A 19,358-nucleotide genomic window follows, 5' to 3' on the forward strand; every position below is an offset into this window, starting at 1 on the left:
AGTGAGAACTATGCTACATCCCTGAAGAACAGGTTTACAATAATGAAGCAGCAGACTCCACCCAACTATGCTTCCTTCACTCCCATTTCCCACACTCACCACCTAAGAACACTGTTCTCCACTTGCCTCTGTCTCCAGATCTGCTCAACCATCAAGCGCTATGGGATCTCTGCTTTAATATGAACTCTACAAAATCAAAATTTAAATTTTTTTCCCTGTGAATGTTCTTCTTCTCCATGAAGGTCAACTGAAACCCGGCTCTCTCCTGAGGGCGTTACTTTACAGCTGTCTCCAGTGCAGGGGGAGGGGTGATAATGCATTTTCAGACCAATGTTTCTCCTCCCTTTAGTGGACATCCTTTATCCTGAAGGTTAAGTCATTATTTATATCATCCTTCATTGTTATCTGGCTCTTGCTTAAGCCTTCAGTTTTATCTTTTCCTATTTAAATCCTAAAAGTTTATGCTTTGGCCATACTGAACCACTTGAAGTTTTGGGTATGTGCCAGGCCCTAGCTTGTCACTCATGCTGTCCCCTTTGAGTGGATTAAACCTCACCCCAATTTTACATCTAAACAACTCTTCATCCTTCAGGACCCAATCTAGGTGTCATCTTCTCTAGGAAGATGTTTCATCCCCCGAGGTTGGGGTAGATGCTCTTCCTGTGAGTTCTCCTAGTCATTGTGTCTGGCCTTGTTATAGAATTTATCACACCCTACTGCTAATTACTTATGCGCCTCACAATTCCTTAAGTCATGGGTCTTTAAGGGCTTTAGCCCTGGATCTATAAACTAAGAATGGTTTCACATTTTTAAAATGTAAAAAAATAAAGAATACTGGATTAAATTGCATGTTGAATGATTATTATTTTCTAACAATCTCTAAGACATTATTCATTTTCCTCAATACTATCTTACTGGGGTGGTGCCTGGGGTCTGAGGGTACTAGGGTAGAGTCAAATTTGAAAGGATGCAATGCTTATCAGGAAATCCAGAATCAGAGTTAAGTAAGAACCAAGATGCCCAAGTTCTGAAAATGAAATACAAATGGAATGGGAAAGTACATAGGAAATGGGAAGTACCCTACTAGAGTCAAGGGTAAGACAGGGTCAGTTGACTAATGTGTGCCTAAACTCTCCTTCTGGACAGACAGATCTAGGGCTATGGCTGGGTTCATGGTGGGTGTGAGACTAAGTAGAGTTGCTCTGAAAGGGAGATTTCTGCCCAGAGCTATGCAGAGGATTATTTGGTCAAATTCTGTTGGGGCAAGGAAGTGAACCACTGAACTGTAAAGAGTTCCTTTGATTACTGGGTGGACATGTTACATTTGACCATTGGTCTGGGCTAGGAGACAGTGGGTGTGAACTATGGAATCTGACCTGGAACTCCTTACCCTCCATCTATGTCAGATGACATTGAATTGCACTGAAAATTGGTTTGGTGGTGACTGGTATGCTGGGAGGCTGACAGAGAAGTTAATCCATCACCATGGGGCTAACATCTCATCATGGTGGCAATAAAGGTTAAAGATAAAAATCTAAGATAATAGCATTTCAGGAACATCCCTTATATGAGGGCACTAAAAATTCCTGTGAATCTTGCTCAATGTTTTTATGATAGAGAGCTTTTAACCACTGTTTACAGAGAGACTTTTATTAATATTGTGCCCTAACATGAATTTTCCCAACAATGGTTGGTTTTATCCCCAGTTTTTGATGAGAACATTGAAATATAAAAGGTTAATGTGAGGTAATAGTAATAACGAAACATCTATGGAGTGTTTGCTGTGAGTCAGTCACTATTCTGAATTTTACATGACCTCACTTAAACATCAGGACAACATTTTGGCACAGGTGCCTAGATTATTACCATTTCACAGATGAGAAACCGAGGCTCAGAGAGGTTATATAATTTCCCAAGGATACACAAATAAATGGCAGAGCAAGGATTTTATTCTGCTGCTTCTGGTGTGGCAGGGCTAGAGTAGGAGGAACTCTGCCTTTGCAACCTCTGCCCGTAACCACCATCAGACCATCCCGGCCAGCCAGGGTGAGACGGGGGCTCCTAAGCAGTTTCTTCACAAGTAACCCCTGACCTCCTAGCAGTCTGCATCCACCTTCTCCAGGTTCAGCTCACGGTTCTGTGCCTTGCTCTTTTCCAGTCACACAGGATTCCTACTTCCTGGAATTTGCCATGCCCCTTTCTACCACTTAGGGCCTTTACAAAAGCTGTGACTTGTGCCTGTAATGCTCTTTCTCTAGGCCACTCCTACTCCTATTTCATTGGTTAGCTTAAAGATCACCTCCTTAAGGGTGGCTTGTCTTGACCTCCCAAACACGGTTAAGCTGCCTTTTTATATGTTCCCACAGCACTCTGAATCTACCCTTCACAGTTCCCTTTTATCTCTTCTGCAATTTTAACATTTAAATTTAAGCATGAAGCTTTGTTCATATTTTACATTATTTACATAGGCAGAGTCCTAGAAGGGGAATTGATAGGTCAAAGTGTATACGCCTTTTTAAATCATTTGGTATATATTTCCTAAACGCTTTCTAGAAAAGCTCTAGCAATTGAAACACCTACCACGGGCACAGGAAAGCCTGTCTCTCCCAAGTCCTACTGGCACACAACACCATGTTTATACAACATTGATTATTTAAAATACGATTAGTTAAAACTTAAAACATGCTCTGTTAACCTAACAACTTCTCTAATAAAGAAAAAAGTTATAACATTTTAAAATTTGTATTTCATTAATTCTCCATGAGGTTGAAAATTCTTTTATGAACTAACTAGCCCTGTGACTTTCAATTCTATAAATTATCTGCTAGTTTGTCTTTTACTGGTGTCTTTGATTATTTTTTTCTAATGGACTTAAAATAGCTCTTTTAAAAGTAAGATTCAATTCTTAGCCTACTATATACATTGAAAATAAAATTTTCCAGATGTTCTTTTGCCTTTTCATTTTATGATGTGTTTAACAGAAAAAAGTTAAAAATGGTTAGTTTGCAGTTAGTATGACTTGAATATTCAGTAGATCTTAAGTTGGCAGAACTGTCACTGGCTATTTCCTGTGATAGGGCCCAATCCCTGTTATCATCCTGAGTGTCTCTTGTTTCATTCGTGTCTTATTTTTGACATGTCTAATTTGATCCCTTATCTGATGGCCTCTAAGTTGGGAGCGACAATCAGCCATTGAGCTGAGCACTCCAATTTCTTGCAGGTATGCCAACAATGCAAGTCATGAATATTTTTTACCCATTTCTCAGGGTTATGCTTGCAGTGAGCATCCTAGAGGGATGAGGTAATGTCTCTCCCCAACCCTCAACAAAGAGCAGCTTGCTATCAAAATGGACGAGTCCCCCAATTCAGTGTTGTTTGGTTGTGACATGAACCCACTTCATGCACAGCATCCATCCAGTCCCAGCAGTGTCACCCTCATAGGACCTGGAGTTCATGGGGAATCAAAGCAAATCAGCATGATGCTCATGCTGTTTGCTGTGTCATGAGTACATAAAGTCCTTTGTCTATGACTCAGGAGTCTCATGTCTTCTGCTAGCATGCATGAAACAGTCACATGCTAGATTGTTATCTGGCAAGTAGGGTAAAATCCCAGGCCATTACCGTTCTTGATACTCACTGCCAGCCATAAGTCTTTCTCCATTCCAAGGAGCCCATGAGCTTGCATGGCTAGGTACTTGCCAGCCCAGTTCACTAACAAGCTAACCTGTAAAGTGCCAGCAAACAATCAAACATGCTGCTAAATGCATATTAACCTAACAGATAGGGCCCTGTTACTATGACTCTACCTCAAATAGGGCTTGGCATAAGCCTGGTTGCTTCCATGACAAATCAAGACAGTTATTTCTGTCCTTTTCATCCCTGACCTCTATATCATTTGATACTGTGGACAACCCTGTTTAAAGTTCTCTTATCCTTTAGCATCTCTGACATTGCCTGCCTGTCTTCAATTTCTCTGATAGTTTTCTCCATCATTTACAAACTCCTCCTTGTTTTCCAATCTCCAGATGTATGCATTTTTCCAAGAGCACAGATTCATTTTGTATGGACAGTTCACTCAAAAGAAATGTCTTCTAATGATTCTTAAGTTAAATTTGGCCCTGAATTTCAGCCCCTAATTCCAATTATCTACTAAATCTTCACCTGGATGGTACTCTAAAAGCAGCATATCCAGGACCCAATACATTCATTACCTTTCCTCCCAAACTATCCACTTATCCTGACTTGCATATCTATTGTTAAGGACATCATCTTCTCAAGCTCACTAAGCACTGTAATCTCAGACTGATTTTGGATTCTTTTGCTCTCCACATCCTACTAGCTGCCAAAACCTGCAAATTCAACAACCACAATGCCTCTCACATTGATTTCTTAATTTTTTTTCACTTCCAGAACCCTAATTCAGATTCTTATTTTCTCTCATCCAGTCTATTCCTACAATGTCCTGATTTTTCTGCTTCTGACTTCCCCAAACTAATGAACACTACTTCCATATTACTAACCCTAAGGAACACCTCTGATCACAGCATTTTCTTGCTCAAAAACTTCAACAACTTGTTATTGTCTGTAGGATACAGTTCATATTCAAGAGCCAAATGACCTTTCCAATTTTAGCTTCCACATTCTCATATATACTCTATTCACCAATGAAAGAATGTTGATGTTACTCAAATACACCCCTTGCTTTCCTACCCCCTTTGTGCATATTGTTCTTTCCCTTAGAGTTCACACCGCTCCAGTATCCAAACCATTCTCCTAAAGTGCTTGCTAAAATCATATCCTTTAAGGGTCATATCAAATATCTACTCTTCAATTGACTAATAAAGTAAAATTTGTATATTTATTTTTAAGGTACACTTGTTCTATTTCATCCTACAGTTTTTTTTTGTATCTTCCTATGTTTTTCCTCATGGGTAAAAGAATGCCCATTTTAATACTGATCAATCCAAAATTATTTCTATGGTGGATTCATTCATCTTTTCTCATTTTTTTTCTAGAGGAAGTGTTTGAATATGCATCAGCCATTCGATACTGTTAAAATTATGAATGTCATATATTTTAACCCACATTATATGCCATAAACATTAAGTTCTTTTGTTTGGTTACTTCTCTTTTATTCATTTGTGTGACAAATGTTATTGAGATTTACAACATGTCTAATACTGTTTTAAGCATTGCGGACACAGTGATGTACAAAACAGGCCAGTGCTTATATTTATGGTGTTTGTATCCTAGTAAGGACTAAGAAGCAAATTAAAGCAGGAAAAAGGTGATAAGGAGTGTTGCAAGTTGGAGAGGGTAGCAGGGTTTGTTGCTATTTTACCTAAATTGGGCAGGGAAGGTTTCACTAAGAATAAAATATCTGAACAAAGACTGGAAAGAAATGAGAGCATGAGCCATACAGGTATCTGAGGAGGAAGATTCCAGCAAGTACAAAGGCTTAGAAGGTGAGTGTGTGCTAGAAACATTCAAAGTAAAGTAAGGAGAACCATGTGGCTAGAACAGAGTAAACAAAGGAAAGAGTGCTAGAAACTGTAGACAGTGTAGATTATGTAGTCTTGTGAGTTATTGTGAGAACTGGCTTTTACTATGAAAGATTTCTGAGCAGAAGTGTAACTTGATCTGACATATTTTACAGGGATCAGGCTGCTGTGTGGAGAACAGACTGACAGAAGGGTAAACCCAGGAAGATGTGGTAGGAAGCTTTTGCAATGATGCAGGGTAGAGATGACGGTGTCTTGAACCAGGTTGGTAGTGACACAGGTGGTAAGAAGTGGTAGGACTCTGGACATATTCTGAAGGTGGAGCCAATGGCATTTGCTGATGGATTGGATGTGGGGTACAATTGAATCAAAGGAGTAAAAAATGATTCAAATGATTTTGTCTTAAGTCACTGTAAGAATGGGGATGCCATTTAGGGAGCTGAGGAAGGCTATAGGAGAAGGTTTGGAGGAGGAGAAATAAGTTTGGGTCGGGATAGGAGAAGTCTACAGTTTTGGGGAATTGTCAGGGAAAGTAGAGGCATCAATTTAGGAGTAATTACTAAATAAATGGTATTTAAAGTCATAAGATGAATCAGATTATCTAGAGAAACAGTAGAGATAGGAATGAGAAAAGATCCCAGGACTGGCCTGGGAAAATCTATTATTTAATGCTGGGAGAGTATGAGAAACCAGAAAACTCAAGAAATATAGTCTGGAAAGACTATATTTCAGAGGAAACTAAGAGAAAGTGCTGTTCCAAAAGCCAAGTAAATAGTTATTCATTTGGTTTCAATAGTTTCAGATCATTAGGGTCATTTAGCCAGCTGATTCTAAAACATCTTGGAATATCAGATAGTCCAAAATAGCTAAGCTGTTCCTAAAATGGGGCAATTTAGACCAACTTTTTTTTCAATAAGATGGTTCACTATCGAAGTTGATGTATAAAAATGAATTAATCTACTTAAACATACCTTGAAAGAACAAATTTGGTTACCAGAAATGTTTAATCTTTCCAGGTGTTCATTGGAGTCAAGACATCGACCTTTAACTTAAAAAGCAAGAGGAAAGAAAATTTAAATTTCTTGTTTTACTTCCTGTTCATATTCTGTTACATTTATCAGCTGCAAATAGTCACCATTTCTTGCACATAAACAAGTCATGCCATGAATTTCAATGACTGACTAATGGGCAATATTTCCACCTATAATCTGTAGATTTAGAAATGTTTTGGAAAGATAGATTACAAAAGAAGTCCAAAAGAAAGAAATCCAAGAGAACTTTTTATACTAAAAAAAAAATATTGCAGAATTATCTCATATTCCAAATGAAATAGTACATACCAATGCTGTTTATTAGATTTCCAGCAAGGTTCAGATCATTTAGTTCTTCAAAGTCTGCAAGCCCTAAAAATTAAAATAAATAAAATTTAGGAAAAAAACCACATTAAACTGTATTTACAAATCATCTGGTCAATCTAGTTAGTTCATTGGGTTCTTTGAGCTTTGGGTACTGTGTAATTCAGAAGCATGGAGGGAATTGGGCGCCTCACTGAAGCTTTGTTTCTCTATACAGGAACCAGGAGAGAGTTCTTGGAGGAGAAGGGAACTGGGAGGGGAGTAGAGAGAAAAAGAGGGAGAGGAGTAGGAAAAAGAATATATCACACAGAATGCATTTGTATAATCTCAAATTATATAACCTCTCCAAACCTCATTTTTTTTTAACCTGCAAAGCAGGAATAATAACACCTACCTCTCATGCTTGGTATGAGGAGTAAAGGAAATGATGGATACGAAGCTCTCTGCACATTATAAAATGCTCTATACGGATTCAGAGAGAGCAGAGAAGAACGACCTAGGCACGAGAAGCAGGGAGCCCACAAGCCAGCCACCTTTGGAGATGAAGGACAACACCTCGCGGGGAGATTCATGAAACAGGAAGCCAGGAGAGAAAGCTAGCAGATGATGCTGTGTTCACCACATGGCTTTCCAGATGAGAGAGAAACTCTGACGGTGTTCGCCATGTGCCTTCTCACTTGAGAGAGAAACCCTGACCTCCATTGGCTTTCTTGAACCAAGAGTGGGCCTCAGGGGGAAGAGTGAAATGAGACAAAGTGTCAATGGCTGAGAGATCCAAACAGAGTTGAGAGGTTATCCTGGAGGTTATTCTTACACATTAAGTAGATATCACCTTGTCCTTCAAGATGTCGTGGAGAGGCTGGAGGGAACTGCCTGAAAATGTAGAGCTGTGTTCCAGTAGCCGTGGTTCTTGAAGATGACTGTATAACGATATAGCTTTCACAATGTAACTGTGTCATTATGAAAACCTTGAGTCTGATGCTCCTTTTATCTACCTTGTCAACAGATGAGTTGAACATATGGAATAAAAATTAAATAATAGGGGGAACAAATGTTAAAATAGATTTAGTTTGAAATACTAGTGATCAATGAAAGGGATCAGTAAGGGATATGGCATGTAAAATTTTTTTTCTTCTGTTTGTTATATTTTTCTGTTGTCTTTTTATTTCTTTTTCTGAATTGATGCTAATGTTCTGGGAAATGATCATGATGATGAATATGCAGCTATGTGATGATATTGTGAATTGCTGAGTGTATGTGTTGGGAATGTTTGTGTTTCTTGTAATTTTTTTTAATTAATAAAAAATTAAAAAAAAAAAGAGTGGGCCTCAGACACAAGATTATTTTGTAGACAACTGATTAATTCAGAAGTGGGTCCCTGCTACTGCCCACTTTGATGGGGATTACTAGGGTCTTCGCTCCAATGCGGAGGTTTTTCCAGCGTGGAACCCAGACCAGCGTCACCTGGGAATTTGCCAGAAACGAAAAGTCACAGGTTCTCATCCCGGACCTACTGGGTCAGCAGCTCTGCGACTGGGGCTCACCAATAGGTGCCACCCGTGGCACTGGCGAGAACCACCACTCTGTGGGGTCCCTAGCCCTTTTCAACGAACCCAGGACCCCGCTGGCCCGGCGGTTCTGGCCGCCCTGGGTGCCCGCCCCTCCCCCTACCATGTCCAGCTGTTTGTGCGTGTCCTCCAGGAACACATAGGTTGATTCCTTCAGCTGCTTGCTCACAATCTGGAAGAGGTTCAGTGTAGCCACCTTGATGGTGCCAAGCAGGAGGGTCTTCTTGGCGGCGGTGTTCTGGATGTGCGCCCAGCAGGATTCCTGGGCAAGGGAGGAAGGGGGCATGTGAGCGCTGGCGGCCTGGCGCACAGCAGAGCAGGCAGGGGTCCTCCGTCACCCCGCACCCTGCAGCCCCGCACCCTCCCACCAAATCCCCGCCGCCGCCGCCCCGCCCCCCGCCCCCCGTGGCCTCACCCAGATGATGACATTGCTGCGGGCGCGGTCGAAGCGCATCTGCAGCCTCGCCAGCTCATTGTTGTGCTGCAAGATCTCGTCGTCCTTCTCCTCCATGTAGTGCTCCAGCAATGCCTTGACGCGCTGGATCTTCTGCTGGCCCTCCTGCGCCGATTGCATGCGGTTGTTGTGCATGCTCACCCGCGTGGCGCGTTGTAGCGCGCGATCACCTCGTGGATCTCCTCGAACTGCGGCCACGGCTCGAGTCACCACGCCGCTCGCCGCCAACCCCCACCCCAAGGGTCCCACGTCACTGAACCCGGCCCCCCCTACCCCAGCCTGGCCGGCTCGGCCCAAGCAGGCAGCCACTGGGTCAGGGGTCACCGGCCAGAGGCCTCGAGGATGGTCTCCTGGGTTGGTGTGCGCCCTGGTGCACGGGGTGGATAGGGCGCACCCGCCCCGGGGGCCTCTCAGGCTTGGCTGCAAATCAGAAGCACCTGGGGAGCTTCAAAACACTTTACCCCTGCCGGGCCCCAGCTCCAGAGAGTCGGATTGAAAAACAGGACTGAAGGGGGCCCTTAGTGTCGGAATTTTGCAAAGGCTTCCCGAGGTGACTCAGGGCAGTCGGGGCTGAGTATTGCTAGTGGAGGCCGTTTTGAGATGTCTCCCAAGTCAATACTTACTCCATTCGACAGCAATGCACCTAGCCCCACTTGCAAGCCAGGGACTGCTCCATGCCAGGAACACAGCAGGAGGTAAGAAAGCCAGACCCTGCTCTTATGGAGGCTACAGCTTGGGGCTGACGGTGGGGGCGGGGAGAGAGGCCAGACAGATATAAACAGGCAGTTACAACGCCCTGATAAGACCTGTCTCTGATCCAGGATTGGGGCTGGAGTGCTGTGTGGTTAGGGAATACTTTGGTGCTCCTTCAGACACAGGGGCTGGGGGTGAGGGTAGGTTGGAGCACTGATATGTGTTCAACATTTAATGAATGGAGGAGCTGGGGCTGAAGCGAGTCCCAGTGGGACAGTTTGCCTCCCCCAGCCTGGTCCACAGTCATCCCATCTGGCCCTACTCAGCAAATGGAAGCCTTGCACCCCCTCCCCACCCCCTTTTTAGAAGGCAGCAGCAGCCTCCTCTCCTGTATTTCCCAGCTCACTTCTCCAGGGCCTTATCAAAGGGTGCCTTCCAGCCACCCTGGGGACACTCCCTGAGCCTGGACTTCATCTCAGGACACTGAGATGATAGGCTGCTGTCCCAGGAGCTGCCCTGCCGGCTGTCCCCCAAATATGCCTCAGTGGGGAAGGGTCCCCACCCCAGCTCCAGCCTTGGAGAAGAGGAGGAATACCAGAGAAAGTCTCCTGGGGAAAAGGGTCATTAAAATGAGGCTGGAGGTATGACTAGAAGAAGGAGGTGAGAGAAAGTGAGACAGTGTTACAAGTAGAGGGTAAAGGTGAATGGGCTGCGTGGCACATTCAGGACACTCAAGGTAGTTTACTCTGATCACTTTAGTTCTAGATGGGGAAAGAGAGTGGACCTGGAGGAGTAAAATCAAGTCCAGTAAACTTGAAGGAGAGTGGACGCTGTCCACTGAAGGACTAAGAAGCACAGTAGAAACTTCATGTCCACATTCCAGAAAGTTCATGGCACACAATGCAAGGCTACACAGCAGTTAAAATGAGAGGACTAGATCAGAGCTAACATCTCAAAAAGTTCAGGTTGTTACGTGATGATAGTGTGTTATTGATTATATAACAAGAATGGAATGATCATATGATAAGAATGTTTGTGTCTATATGTGGTTATGTATCATAAATAAAAAATAAATTTAAAAAAGAAAGGGAGAGGTAAGGGGTATTGTATGTATGAATTTTTTTCTGTTGTATTTTTATTTATTTTTCTGAATTGATGCAAATGTTCTAAGAAATGATCATGATGATGAATATGCAACTATGTGATGATATTGTAAATTACTGATTATATATGTAGAATGGAATGATAATATGTTAAGAATGTGTTTCTTTGTGGTCATATTTTTAAAAAAATTTAAAAATTAATAAAAAAATTTAAAAATGCTCTATATATGTTACTTATTTTTAACAACAGTAATTGTAATAGTCATGAATATCATGTCCCTCAAAAATAAGACCTTGAACACAGTGTTTTAAACTTTACAATAGTAATTTACCTTATATATATATCATTGAAATGATCTTACCTCAATATTCCTAGTTGCATTGTGATTCAGCCAAAGAACCACTAATCTAGTTAATTTCTCTAAATTTTCTATTTTGGAAATTTTATTATAATATAAATACAGTTTTCCCAACTGTCTACATTCTTGAAGACCTCCAATTTTCTGTAAAAGGATATTAAATAGCATTAACATGTTTTGCCTTTTTTAATTAAAAAACCCTATTTTTAATAAAATAGGTTTCTGAGTACATTTTTTAAAAATTACATTTATTGCAAAACCAATATTCAACAAAATGGACCAAAAATTTAAAATAAAAATAAAAATAATCCTTCCACTCAAATATAAGCATTTCAATTTTATATGTTCTTTTAAAACTTTTATCCATTTCAATACCTATTTTTAATGGTTATAATCATAAAAACATGCATAATTTTGTTATTTTTTATTTGGCAATATAAAAGGCTTTCACAATCTTTAGAATCTTAGTATGTAATAATTACAAAATATTTCATGAAGTTGATGATCAAGTTCCTAAGAATTACCCCACATGTAGCATATTTATCTTTCAATTTTTAGCCCTTATAAATATTACTGCAACAAATATGTTCATGTAGGCAATAGTTTTGGGCTTTTAGAATAACATCGTAAGATAGGAATATCTGAGAAAAAAGGTATGCACACAGTTCTGTGACTTTATATATATATATTTTGATATTACTTTCAAAATAGATGTACTAATTTCCATACAACCAAGAACGTCTAAATAAACCAATTTCACTACTAACCAATACTGGGTATTATTTGATTTGATTTGATTACTAGAAAGTAAAATATATTTGTTTTAGATCTTTATTTCTTTTTTCTATTTTTAATGAATCTACTTCTATTTTTATGCCCATTTACCTCTTATGACCCTTGAACATATGTTTAAATGGATTATTTTTCTAAAGTCAAAAGAATTCAGGATAAAATTCTCTATGGAAGGTCATGGGTTTAGACTTACCTCTATGCAGCATTCAGCAATCCAAAGTTCTTTAAGTACTGCACAAGTCTCTAATCCTGAAGTTTCTTTAATATCTTGAGCAACAATTGTGAGACTTGTTAAATTAGGAAATAATGATAATCCAACCATATGGGGATATCCTGAGAAAAACATCTCCAGTTTTGAGATATCTGATCCTTCTTGTCCAACCACCTCATAAGATGAACCGTTGCATAAACACTGTTTTAAAAGAAAGAAACTAGGTTATTATCTATTTAAAATAATCCTAAAATGATTATTGCCTTTAGAAATTATAAACTATCAACTGCATTGATACCATTTTGTACTCTCATTAGAGTCCAGTGCACGTGTAATTTTTCTATGCTTCCAAAAGTCTAAAGTAGAAAAGATCTCCAGACAGTCCTTCAAGACCCATAAATGTCCCATTTAACATCCTCGTATATGTAGCCCAAGAGAAATTTTGGCTTTGACTCATTAGTTCTTTAATTATTTCTTCTTGGTTTAGGTTTTCACATTCAATCATTTTCCATTCAGAGTAACGGTCACAATAATGTATCTGTAAAGAAATTGGAAAAATGAGAATAAATACTTGAATCATGTCATCCCAAGTTGAAAGGAACATTAAAGCTATTTAGGCTGAACCAACCCCTGCCTTGCTTGAAATCGTCACATATTCATTACCATTTGTCTGTCTAGACCCCAAGATAGTGCATCCCATCGCTGAAGTTTTTTTCTACTAGAAGGTTATTTTGAGTTTAATTCTGTCTTCCCCTAACTTCTCTTCATTTGTTGTCATTCCACCTCCTTGGCTCAAATAAAACAAGTGTAACTTCATTAAACCGGCCTTCCATAATTGAAGAAAGCAGTCACCTTCCATCTACACAACAACCTAGCACCCTCTTCATGTCTTTTAGTTCTTTCACTAGATATCCCTGTTTCTCTGCTCTCAGCACGCTCCAGTGTATCTTCCTTACACGGTGCTGTCCATTCTCTAAGCATATTCAAAGAGCAAAGAGAAAAATCCTCAGGGCTTAGCAAACTAACTGGCATGGTAATAAGTATTTATCAAAATGAATTCGCCTATTTCTCCTTCACTCTAGATGGCATAAATCAGTTAATACCTAACTAGCTTCAATACAATTTAACACTTCTTCAAAATTTTTAGTATTTTCATTATATTATTCCAATTATATTCTACTTAAAAAATATAGGAATCCCAGTTTTAATATGATGAATTGTCAAGTGAGAAAAGCAAGATGGATAAGAAAGAATTAATAACCCCATAGATACATGTATCTATATATCTGTGTATTATGTAAGGAGAAAAATATGAAAATTTTCATGTTACTAAGTTGCTAACATGAATTAGCTTAGATGCAGATGAAATCTGATGGGGTCAGAGTAGAAATGAGAAATTTGATGGGGGTATCTAGGTAGAAATGGAAACAAAAAATAAACTACACTTTTAAAAAAACATCATTAGTATGAACACACCAACACTTACTAACTCATTCCACTGTAGATAAATATTTAGACCATCTCCAATAGTCCAGGGAAATATTTAGATCCATTGCAGTTTGGGTCTAAACATTGTAGCACTGAACAGTTTAAGGCAGAACACAGGTACTCATTTATTTTGATTTAGATCAAAGAGCAGAATGAAAAAGAGACAATTATTACATACAACAACATGAATGAACCTCAAACACAATTTTAAGCAAAAGAAAACCTACAAATAATTAGTGCATACAGTATGACTCCAATCATATGAAGTTTGAAACCAAACTAATCCATGGTGATAGAAGTAGGAAGAGTGCTTACCTTTCAGTGGGGGTGACTAGGAAGAGGCAAGAGAGAGGCTTTGGAGTGCTGAAAAAGATATGTTTCTTAATCTGGGTGCTGTTTAAGGGGGTGCGTTCACTTTGAGAAAATTATACACCTAAGATACGTGTGATTTCTATGTGTATGTTATCCTTGAATAAAATTTTACTTAAATGTTATTTTAAAGGCATATATATAAAGACTTATTTTTTATGTAAAACTATGTATAAGTGCAGGTAGGCAAACTAAAAAAATTAAATTTTTAAGGAGAAAAGATAGTTATTTGAGTCCATGTATTTTTCCTATCAACCCTCCCGAAATTCCACTAGAATGACTAGAGAAATATGAAAATTTAAAAGAAGTGTATAGCAGTACTAGGAAAAGGACAATTGATTACCAGAAATGTGGAGAAAGGTCTTTTAAAAATGAAGCGTATGGGACTTTCGGGAAGCCCGCAGAGTGGAGTGGGTTGGCTAGACCACGATCCCCCAGGGGTGGGCTGCAGCATGCGGGGAAGTGCGGATTAGAAGGAACTGACCACCCCTCTGCTGCAGCCGGGAGCCATCCACTGCAAGGGCTGCACCACGGGGCGCTGGGGGTACTGCCTATCAGGAACAGCCGTCCTGGTGGGCATGGTGTGTGCTGGATCCACAGGGCGCAGCTGCGTCCTTGGGTGTTGGTCAGTTCCCCTGTCCCCTGCACCAGGACCAGCTGTCTTGCTCTGGTGGACTGGGAGCTGCAACCCCGCCTTGCCTGCCGTCTTCCAGCCATCTCTGCTGTCTGGGAGGGGTGGGCCTGAGGGGAGGAGGTGCCTCTGGAGCGCCATCTGCTGGTAAGATGTGGTAAGTGTAGGCCAATTGCTGCAGTAGGGGAGGGGTTGCTAACAGGAGGAGACGCTTCAGGATCACCACCTACTGGGAAGAAGGGGTAAGTGCAGGCAGGCAAACTCCCTATCTGCCTGGTTGTTGTATTTTTAATTCTTTTCTCTTTTTCCCAATGTATTTTTTCTATAGACATACTTTTATTAGTAGTATTATTGTTATTTTATTTTTACATATATTATTTCAAATTGATTATTTTAAATATATATATGCTTATTTATTTATTTGTCTCTTCCTTCTGTGGGCACCAGTCCGAGTTCATTTCCAATATATCTTGAGGTGTCTCTTTCTGACTTTGGGGCCTACTACTGCTAAAATGTGCTTTTTGTTGTAATTTGTTTTTACATTTTTATTATATTTTATCATTATTCTTTATTTCTTTTTTGGGGGGGCGGGGGGTGTACAAGCACCAGGAGTTGAGCCTGGGTATCCTGCATGGCAGGTGGGTTTTCTGCCCCTGAAGCACCCATGCACCCCAGCCTGGCTTTTAATAGACTCTCAAGTTGAACTGTACCCCCTACATGAGATCTGGGCCTTGGTTTGGTGGGGAATAACTGACAAACCAAATGCAAAAGAAACTTTCAATGCAAAACAAAGTAAATACAAAATTTTAGACAAATGAAGGAAACCAACTAGCAAAATGACCTTATTAAGATAATTAAATGCCAAACACAACAGAAAATCACAAAGCTGGTGAACAGCCAAGCAGATATGGCCCAGCCAAGTGGCCAAATCAAAAATCCAGAGGGTACACAGAATATGGAACAGCTATTCAAGGATATTTAAAAGGAAACAAAGGATATCAGGAAGACAATAGAAGGGCATAAAAAAGAATTCAAAAGAGTTGAAAGATACAGTAGACCAAATTAGAAATATACTAGGGACACATGAATAGCAGAGTCAAAGCAGGAGAAGGAAGGATAAGTGAGCTAGAAGACAGAACAGTTTGAACTAGAGTTGAGAAAAGAACAAATGGCAAAAAAGATAGAAAAAATGAAACTGGGTCTTAGGGAAATGATGGATAACAAGAGGCACACAAATGTAAGAATCATTTGTGTCCCAGAAGGAGAAGAGAAGAGTAAACAGCTAGGAAAGTTAGTTGAAGATAAAATGGGGGAAACTTCACAACCCTTATAAAAGACATAAATATGCAAATCAAAGAAGCCCAAAGAACTGCAAATAGAATAGATCCAATAGGCCTACTGCAAGACACATACTAATCAAACTGTCAAATGTTGAAGAGACACAGAAAATCCAGAAAGCAACCTGAGGAAAGTAACTGATTATATACAAGGGAAAACACATAAGACTGATTTCAGACTACTCAGCAGGCACCATGGAAGCAGAGGGCAGTGGCATAATATATTAAAGATCCTGAATGAGAAAGGTGTCCAGTCTAGAATTCTTTACCCATCCAAGCCACCCTCAAGATTGAGGTAGACATTAAAATCTTCAAAGACAAACAAAGACTGAGAGAACTAGTCAACAAGAGACCTGCCCTACAGAACTAACAAAGGGAGTCCTGTCAGCTAAAACAAACAAACAAAAAATACAGGAGATGGAAATCTGGAAGACACACAGAATTGAAGAATACCTTTAATGGTAATTTAAATGATAAAAAGAGAGAGGAAGAAAAGAATATCTAGATCTGACAAATAAAAACTAAAGGATGACTTCCAGGAAGATGGCCAAATAGAGTTGCTCAAGATCAGCCCTGCTTCACAGAAAAAGTTAGAGAAGGGACAGGAGGGCAACTGAGGCAGCGATTCGGGAGTGTGGCTGCCCTGGGAGAGCCTTCTGCACCACATGCAGCAGCCCTGGTTGCAGAGGCCGAGGAACTGAGAGTCAGAAAACTGGAGCCTGGTGCAGAGGTGTGGAGTCAATGAGAGTGCATGGATGGGAGCTGGGGACTAGGAAGTAAGCCAGGTCGCATTCCTTGGACACAGTACCCTCACCAGTGCAAGCCCCATGACCAGCGACTCACCCCACATGCCATTCATCCAAACCCATCACCTGCTCCCATTCCCCACATTCCAGGCACCTTCATCCCACCAGCCCCCAGTGCACGTACTTGCCCCCCACCCCCACCCCCAAATGCAGCTCAACTCATCTCTCCTGCACCCTTCTAGAGCATTACCTCCACCCGTCCCTGTTCCCTGTAGGCTGTTGCCAGCACATAAAGGCTGCAGGCAGTAACCTCCATACCCAGGCTACCCCTAGCCCCTGCCCATAGTGTTGCACAGCCTAACCCCACCCCCCTGAGCTCTGTGCATCAGTTTATGGCACTCCTAGGGCCATGCATGTGCATGGGCCCCCAATCATGTCATTCAGCTCTGGGAACCTCAGTTTACAATAGTCCTAGAACCATGCATGTGCACGGCCCTCACCACAAATCCCAGCTCTGAGAAAGTGTTGACCTGGACAGCTGGGTCACATCTGCCCCCAATCCATGAAGGCATAATGAAAATCTGCTGCCACAGATCTACATATGTATACAAGGGGCCCCAAGCCTTACAGCAGTGCACACCAGGGTTGCACCTCCCCAGACCAGTGCACGCACACACAGAGCTACATGTTCCCCAGCTGCTGGCTGCTCACATTCACAAGCATCAGTGTAACATCCCCAACCTGCACCCATACCTGCCCTGAAACATATCACTGCACTGAGTGCCCACCATGTACCCTGCTCCCTGCTGTACAACCATCCTGCAAACACAAGACCTTAGACTTCTGAAAAAAACAACTCCCAAAGTACATCAATCAAGATATTTACATGCCATGAAGACAGCAGAAGATCACAAAGCATACCACAATGAAGACAGATAAAGCCCTGCCTAATGACCAAATTAAAAGACCAGAGGAGACACAGACACTGGAACAATAATCAAAGATGTTCACACAACTCTACTTAATAAAATAAGTGAGATCGCAAATGACCTAAAGGAGATAAGAAGACGGTATAAGAGTATAAAGAGGAATTTGAAAGAATAAATAGAAAAATAGTGGATATCACAGAGATTAAAGACTCTGTTCACCAAATAAAGAACATACTAGAGGCACACAACACCCAATCTGAAGAGAAAAAAGAAAGAATAAGTGATATAGAGGACAGGATAACTGACTTCAAAGACTCAAAACAGCAAATGGCAAAATAGATGGAAAAAATTGAATGGGAACTCAGGGAAATGATAGACAAAACAAAGTGCACAGATATAAGAATCATTGGTGTCCTACAAGGAGAAGAGAGGAGTAAAAGGCTAGGAAGAGAAGCTGAGGATATAATGGGGGAAACTTCCCAACCCTCATAAAAGACATAAATATGCAAGTCAAAGAAGCCAAATGAACTCCACACAGAATAAATCCAAATAGGCCTTCCCCAAGGCACATACTAATCAGTCTGTCAAATGTTGAAGAGAATCAGAAAATCCTGAAAGTGGCAAGAGAAAAACAGTCTACTACATACAAGGGAAACCAAATAAGACTGAGTTCAGACTACTCAACTAGCACCCTGGAGGCGAGAATGCAGTGGGATGATATATTCAAGATCCTGAAAAAGAAAGACTTCCAGCCAAGAATTCTGTACCCAGCCAAATTGTCCTTCAAAATTAAGGAGAGATTAAAGTTTTCACAGACAAAGAGGACCTGAAAGAATTTGTTAACAAGAGACCAGACCTAAAAGAAATACTAAAAGTAGTTCTGCTGGCTGAAAAAAAAAGAGACAGGAGAGGGAGGTCTGGAGGAGGGCAAGAATTGAAGAGTACCACTAAGGGTAATTTAAAGAACACAAAGAGAAAGAGGGAAAAAAAATACATAGATCTGACAAATAAAATAAAAAAAGATAAGATGGTGGAATCAAGAAAGGAATTTTCAGTAATAACTTTGAATGTTAACAGACTAAAGTTACCAATTAAAAGCTACAGATTGGCAGAACAGATTAAGAAATATAATCCAGCTATATACTGTGCTCTAGTTTGCTTGCTGCCAGAATGCAATATACCAGAAATGGAATGGCTTTTAAAAGAGGAATTAAATAAGTTGCAAGTTCACAGTTCTAAGGCTGAGAAAATGTCCATTTAAAGCAAGTCTATAGAAATGTCCAATCAAAGATATCCAGGGAAAGATACCTTGATTCAAGAAGGCTGATGAAGTTCAGGGTCTCTCTCTCAAGTGAGAAGGCACATGGCGAACAGGGTCAGGGTTTCTCCATCATCTGGAAAGGCATGCAGTGAACACAGTATCATCTGATAGCTTTTTCTCATAGCTTCCCTTCATGAAGCTCCCTGGGAGGCATTTTCCTTCTTCAATTCCAAAGGCCGCTGGCTGATGGACTCTCTGCTTCTTGTGGCTATGTTGTTATGCTCTCTCAGAATTTCCTACTTTCTCCAAAATGTTTCCTCTTTTATAGGACTTCAGGAACCAATCAAGACCCACCCAAATGGGTGGAGACATGCCTCTACCTAATCCAGTTTAACAGCCACTCTTGATTAAATCCAGGGAGATGATTAATTACAGCTTCAAGTATACAATGTTGAATAAGGATTAAAAGAAGTGGCTGCCTTTACAAAATGGTATTAGGATTAAAGCATGGCTTTTCTAGGGTACATACATCATTTCAAACCAGCACATGCTGCTTACAAG

The 19,358-nt window shown here is 40.6% G+C and overlaps 1 pseudogene; it reads right to left on the reverse strand.

The window, feature by feature from the left end:
• Nucleotides 1-8,374: 8,374 nt before the first annotated feature.
• LOC143651366 (coiled-coil domain-containing protein 42-like) lies at nucleotides 8,375-9,506 on the reverse strand (annotated as a pseudogene).
• Between the last annotated feature and the right edge of the window lie 9,852 nt (nucleotides 9,507-19,358).

Source organism: Tamandua tetradactyla, chromosome 12 (assembly GCF_023851605.1).
Source record: "Tamandua tetradactyla isolate mTamTet1 chromosome 12, mTamTet1.pri, whole genome shotgun sequence".
NCBI classification, from domain to species: Eukaryota; Metazoa; Chordata; class Mammalia; order Pilosa; family Myrmecophagidae; genus Tamandua; species Tamandua tetradactyla.